The sequence below is a fragment of the Dreissena polymorpha genome, chromosome 10 (assembly GCF_020536995.1).
Source record: "Dreissena polymorpha isolate Duluth1 chromosome 10, UMN_Dpol_1.0, whole genome shotgun sequence".
NCBI classification, from domain to species: Eukaryota; Metazoa; Mollusca; class Bivalvia; order Myida; family Dreissenidae; genus Dreissena; species Dreissena polymorpha.
In genome coordinates this window covers 85,991,645-85,998,047 of record NC_068364.1, presented here as the reverse complement: position 1 = coordinate 85,998,047, position 6,403 = coordinate 85,991,645, and the positions used below count along the sequence as shown (strand labels likewise).

General features: G+C 36.9%; 1 protein-coding gene across 1 annotated transcript in view; it reads left to right on the top strand.

Annotated features, from left to right (window-relative positions):
* Positions 1-5,986: 5,986 nt before the first annotated feature.
* Positions 5,987-6,403, top strand: part of LOC127847276 (uncharacterized) — a 139,034-nt gene continuing 138,617 nt past the window's right edge. The window contains exon 1 of the mRNA XM_052379083.1: positions 5,987-6,390. The gene's annotated coding sequence lies outside the window, so the exon portion shown is untranslated. The remainder of the gene's footprint in view (positions 6,391-6,403) is intronic.

The following is a 6,403-nucleotide window of genomic DNA, read 5'->3' as shown; positions in this document are numbered from 1 at the left end:
ATGCCCACCTTATCTGTAGCTCTGTTACAGTAATCTGTGAAACAACGTCATTAATAAAACAAAAATATATGTTTGACAACAACGGTGGCTAATAATGTTTACGAAAAAATACAAACAATATAGATTTATCTATTACATAACATGTTAGAATTTTATCATGCATTTATAATCACTCATAAAGAGATTTCAATATACAGTTACATGCATAGACAGTTTTTTTAAGCCAGTGCCTTTTGAATTCAGAAAATAATCAAGATAAACCATAAAATTGGGAAAAAAAGATAGTAAACCATAAACTTGAGAAAAATGAGGCATTATTAATATGATTATAAATAACAGAATTACAATAATTTTGTTTGGAAGTGCATGATTGAGTGCATTTTAAAATTTATATTATAAAATGCTGCTTGAATTTCTTTTTACCTTTCATATGTAAAAAAAGAAATATCATCTGCTAGTGCAAAATATGACTGGGAAAGCTGGTTTATGGTCATTTCGTAGCAAAAGAGAAGAAAATAAGTGCATTAAATAAATGAATTCATATTTTTGTATCTGGAATAGTTGTATTTTAAATAGATCCTCCACCCTATAATGGCCGAATAAGGGCTAAATTGCTTTCCGACTTGAAATGAAAAGGCATATTGGTTGATCGTGTAGCGTTTATGTGCAAAATTTGAGGGCCAATTGATAAAGCTTGTTGATGCCAAAACAGGTAATAACTAGAAATGGCGCGGCAGAGGCCGACGCGTATCCCCACGCCGAATGTTTGACCTAGGTGTGCCCCAGGGTTGGTAATGGGGCCATGCATAGCTGAGATTGACCGTATTGTCATAAGAGAAGTTCATCATCAATTAGAAGTGAATTGGTGTAGAAATGAAGAAGTTATAGTAAAAGGCAATTTTGGGTGGGTGTGACATATGTGGGCAGGGCGCCCCAGGGTTGGTAATGGGGCCATGCATAGTTGAGATTGACCGTATTGTCATAAGAGAGGTTCAGTATCAATTTGAAGTGAATCGGTGTAGAAATGAAGAAATTATAGTAAAAGGCAATTTTGGGTGGGTGTGGTCTATGTGGGCGGGGCGCCCCAGGGTTGGTAATGGGGCCATGCATAGTTGAGATTGACTGTATTGTCATAAGAGAAGTTCAATATCAATTTGAAGTGAATCGGTGTAGAAATAAAGAAATTATAGTAAAGGCAATTTTGGGTGGGTGTGGTCTATGTGGGCGGGGCCCCAGGGTTGGTTATGGGGCCATGCATAGTTGAGATTGACCCTAATGTCATAAGAGAAGTTCAGTATCAATTTGAAGTGAATCCGTGTAGAAATGAAAAAATTATAGTAAATGGAATTTTTTGGTGGGTGTGGCCTATATGGGGGGGGGGGGCCCAGGGTTGGGATTGGGGCCATGCATAGTTGAGATTGACCCTAATGTCATAACAAAAGTTCAGTATCAATTTGAAGTGAATCCGTGTAGAAATGAAAAAATTATAGTAAATGGAAATTTTTGGTGGGTGTGGCCTATGTGGGCGGGGCGCCCCAGGGTTGGGAATGGGGCCATGCATGGTTGAGATTGACCGTATTGTCATAGGTGAGGTCCAGTATCAATTTGAAGTGAATCGGTGTAGAAATAAAGAAGTAAATGTAAAATAACCTAAAAAAATGAGTGATAATTTCTGACGCGGCCCCACCCCAACCCCTATAACTTTTGACCCAGGGGTCAGATCAAAATTCCAAATAGTGCAGGGTCGCACATATGCTCATAGCTACCATGTGTGTAAATTTCAAGGTTCTAGTGCTTTTAGTGTAGGAGGAGATAGTGGCCAGGACGGACGGACAGACGGACGGACAGACGGACGGACGGCGGAGATCACCACAATATCCCCACCTTTTTTTCAAAAAGCGTGGGGATAATAATAATTTATTATCAGGTACATGTACACAAGCAAATAAGTATATTTAACCCTTTCAGTGCGGGAACCGAATTTTAAAGGCCTTTGAAAACAGTTTGGATCCAGATGAGACGCCACAGAACGTGGCGTCTCATCAGGATCCAAACTGTTTGCTATTCTGATAGTATTCTTTGAAAATTTTTTGAAGAAAATGCTTATTTTAGAAATTCAGCAGACGACATTTTAGCAGACGACAAATTTCCCAGCATGCAAAGGGTTATTAAAATGCTTAAGGTGTGGAAGACTCATAATCAGGTTTGGTGTCCCTCAAACCCTAAGCGTCTTGTAATTCCTTATGCAGTTTGTATAGATAGTGCCGCATCCTGACACGTAAAGCTTGTGCTTTGTTGGCAGCGTTAGTTGGCTGTTAACAGGTTCATTGTGGTTATCTCCACCATCAGTCTGTCCGTCTGTCCTAGCCACTATCTCCTACACCATTAGCACTAGAACCTTGAAACTTAAACACATGGTAGCTATGAGCATTATGTGCGACCCTGCACTATATGGAATTTTGATCTGACCCCTGGGTCAAAAGTTAAAGGGGATGGGGTGGAGACAGGTCAGAGATTTTCACTCATTTTTAGCTTGACTAATATATATGAAATATATATAATGGAGCTATCCTGATCACGTCGGCGTTACCGTTAGCGTGCACATGTTAAAGTTTGTGTACTACCCCATATATTTTCTTTGTCCTTTTACAAATTACTTTTATACTTTGCATACATGTACTTCTTTACCAACATGACCCTTATCTATAAACAAGAGCAGACAACTGTATCAAGCATTTTGACAGAATTATTGCCCCTTTTATACTTAGAATATGCATATTATTGATAAATCTATGTTAAAGTTTGCATACCACCTTAAATATTTTCTATGTCCTTTGACTTATTGTTTTCATATTTTGCATACTTCATTACCAACATGATCCCAATCTATAAACAAGAGCAGACAACTGAATCAAGCATTTTGACAGAATTATTAACCTTTTATACTTAGAATATGCATATTATTGATAAATCTATGTTAAAGTTTGCATACCACCTCAAATATTTTCTATGTCCTTTGCCATATTGCTTTCATATTTTGCATACTTCTTTACCAACATGATCCCAATCTATAAACAAGAGCAGAAAACTGTATCAAGCATTTGACAGAATTATTGCCCCTTTTATACTTAGATAATTGAACATTTTGCTTAAATTGCCATAACTTCTTTATTTATGATCACATTTGATTCATACTTTGACAAAACAACACTTACCTGACATACCACAATGCACTGCACCCAAACTATCCCCCATGCCCCACCCCATAATCCCCCCCCCAATTTTATTTTTATAATTATTTTTGAAACTTCATCTTTTAAATTACCACCAACCCACATAAACCACCCGTCTCCATGATGGCTTACATTAACCTGTCAAGCACTCGAAATCTCTTAAGACAATAGTTACGGTCAATCTCAACCATGCATGGCCGCATTACCAACCCTGGGGTGCCCCCTGGGTCAAACATGCGGCATGGGAATACGCGTTGGCCTCTGCCGCACCATTTTTTACCAATTGACTTCAAATTAATACTTAATATTTCTTATGACAACACAGTGTCTCGACCATCCATGTTCACATTACCCACCCCAGGGCCCCGCCCACTTTGGTGGTAAAGATCCCAAGCTATTTCAGCATAATTAAAATCCAAGCCATTTTTGTGGTCAAGCACCGAGCTTTCTCACCATAATTAAAATCCAAGCCAGTTTGGTGGCAGAGACCCCGAGCTTTTTCAGCATAATTAAAATCCAAGTCAGGTTTGGGTCAAGATCCTGAACTTTTTCGGTATAATTAAAATCCAAGCCAGTTTGGTGGTCAATTTTTGTGGTAAAGACCCCGAGCTTTCTAACCATAATTAAAATCCAAGCCAGTTTGGTTGCGGAGACCCCGAGCTATTTCAGCATAATAAAAATCCAAGTCAGTTTAGTGGTCAAGATCCTGAACTATTTCGGTATAAATTATAATTAAAATCCAGGCCAGTTTGGTGATCAAGACCCCAAGCTTTTTCAGCATAATTAAATTCCTAGCCAGTTTTGTGGGGGAGACCCTGAGGTATTTCAGCATATTTAAAATCCAAGTCAGTTTAGTGGTCAAGATCCTGAACTATTTCGGTATTATTAAAATCAAGGCCAGTTTGGTGGTCAAGAACCCGAGCTTTTTTAGCATAATTAAAATCCTAGCCAGTTTCATGGCCGAGACCTCGAGCTATTTCCGCATATTTAAAATCCAAGCCAGTTTGGTGGTGAAGATCCTGAACTATTTCGGCATAATTAAAATCAAAGCCAGTTTGATGGTCAAGATCCTGAGCTATTTCAGCATAATTAAAATGCAAGCCAGTTTGGTGGTCGAGAACCCGAACTATGAGCATAATTCAAATCCAAGCCAGTTTGGTGGTAAAGATCCCAAGCTTTTTCAGCATAATAAAAATCCAAGCCAGGTTGGTGGTCAAGATCCTGAGCTATTTCAGCATAATTTAATTCTAAGCCAGTTTGGTGGTCATGACCCCCGAGTTATTTCAGCATAATTAAAATCCAAGCCGTTTTGGTGGTCAAGACCCCAAGCTATTTTAGCATATATATTTTTGGCATAATTTTTTCTTACCCAATTGTTTTCGTACACACATTTTTTTCGTACCCATTTTTTTCTGTTTTTTGACAGAATAATGCCCCCTTTTATAGTTAGAAAATTGAAAATTTGGGTAAATTTTGTGTTCAGGTCTACTCTTATCCTATATGTGTTAAGGTCTACTCGTATCCTAAAGTATCAAAGCTATATCGTCTACTTAATGTTATAAGTCATGTAACTGACATTTTTAAACATTTTATTTCTTTCCCATTTTTTTTTTTTTATTAAGGTGACATACATCAACTGTTTAATAATATTAAGTCTACCTTTTTGGTAAAAATATTGTTTTTACCAAATTTTCAAAATTGACATTACGGACACATGTCATTTGCTGAATGAAAAAGTAGCATAACTGACATTTAGTTAAATTTTCAGGAGAAGGAAAAACTTCTTTATTGAAATAAAATAGGGATACTTACAGAGTGAAACAAACACATGGGATATTTTCAGATTTGAATACTGGTATTTTACGCATCTTTAGGCAGTTCTGTGTACCAAGGATAAATACAATATTTAAACATTCATGTACAATGCACAATACTAAAAACCTGAATTGTAACTGTAATGTGTTTCAGATTCAGAGATGTCTGTGTTGTTTCTAAGTTCATGTGAAAAATTAAGTTTATATGTTTATAGGTTTAAAATTGCAAATTTTCCTCTTACTTGCCCTTGTATTTCAAGATAGAATACTTTCCTTCCCAGAGGAAAGAGATCTGGGTTTGAATCCCAGTGGGGGCTTCAGAGGATGATTCATTTTAAGAAAAATGAATATATTTGCTTTACTTTGTCTCTAACTTAACCAAATAACTCTGACAATGCCTTTACAAGTATGCAGTTTTTGATAATTCAATTATGCAAGAAACATGTATAATTTTAGGGTAGACTTAGACAGCAAACTAAGAATTGGCATCCATTTTAGTTTTTTAAGTCAATACAACAATAAATGCATATAGGAACACATATTTAAATTAAAAATGCAACAATCAGAGGACATAATCAATTAAATAGTAAATGACTACTTTAAATATTTTTTAGCACTGTTTGTTTTTCAGAGATTTGTAAATATGACGTTTTATGTTCTTCCCATTGAACTAATGCAATATGTGCTTTGGAACTGGAATCATATAGTGTTGGAAAGCTGATGGTTCACGTCCAGAGGGTCCTTGCTTCCGGAAAGCTGAAAATTGTATATGATCTCCCCACTCATTCCATCCCGCGAAACCCTTAAGGTGTCGCAAGTCTAGTATGGAATGAGTGATGTATTGGACGTCATCATTGATGACGTTCAATCGAACGAATGATAAAGGGGGCTAAGTTTCGTTAAGCTGAGGCATATAGTCGCGATTTGGGAGTCTTGAAAACTGGCCGAACACGTTTGCTGAAATTTGACATGTATATGGACAAGAATGCGATCTACCTGTTGGCGTAGGCGTTATACCTGGGAAAAATCAAGTTTTCGAGTATTTTGTGTTGAAATATTTTTATGGGAAACGGCACGCGCGCATGACGTCATGAAAAGCGCTTAGGCTAGCTTCCATCTTGTTAATAAACAAAGAAACAAAGTTACGCGTTATTAATTCAATAAAAGTTAGGCGTTTAATCGATAAACAAAGACGTAATAATTGTGTTTGAATATCAATCGGAAGTACACAAGTGTGTTTTTTTAATAAACATCACATAAATCAATGTGTTATTCAACGTATTGTGAATTTGTGTGCTACGAGTTGAAGAAAGGTTTACGCGGCTAGGCTTTCCGAGATAAATGTAAGTACACACT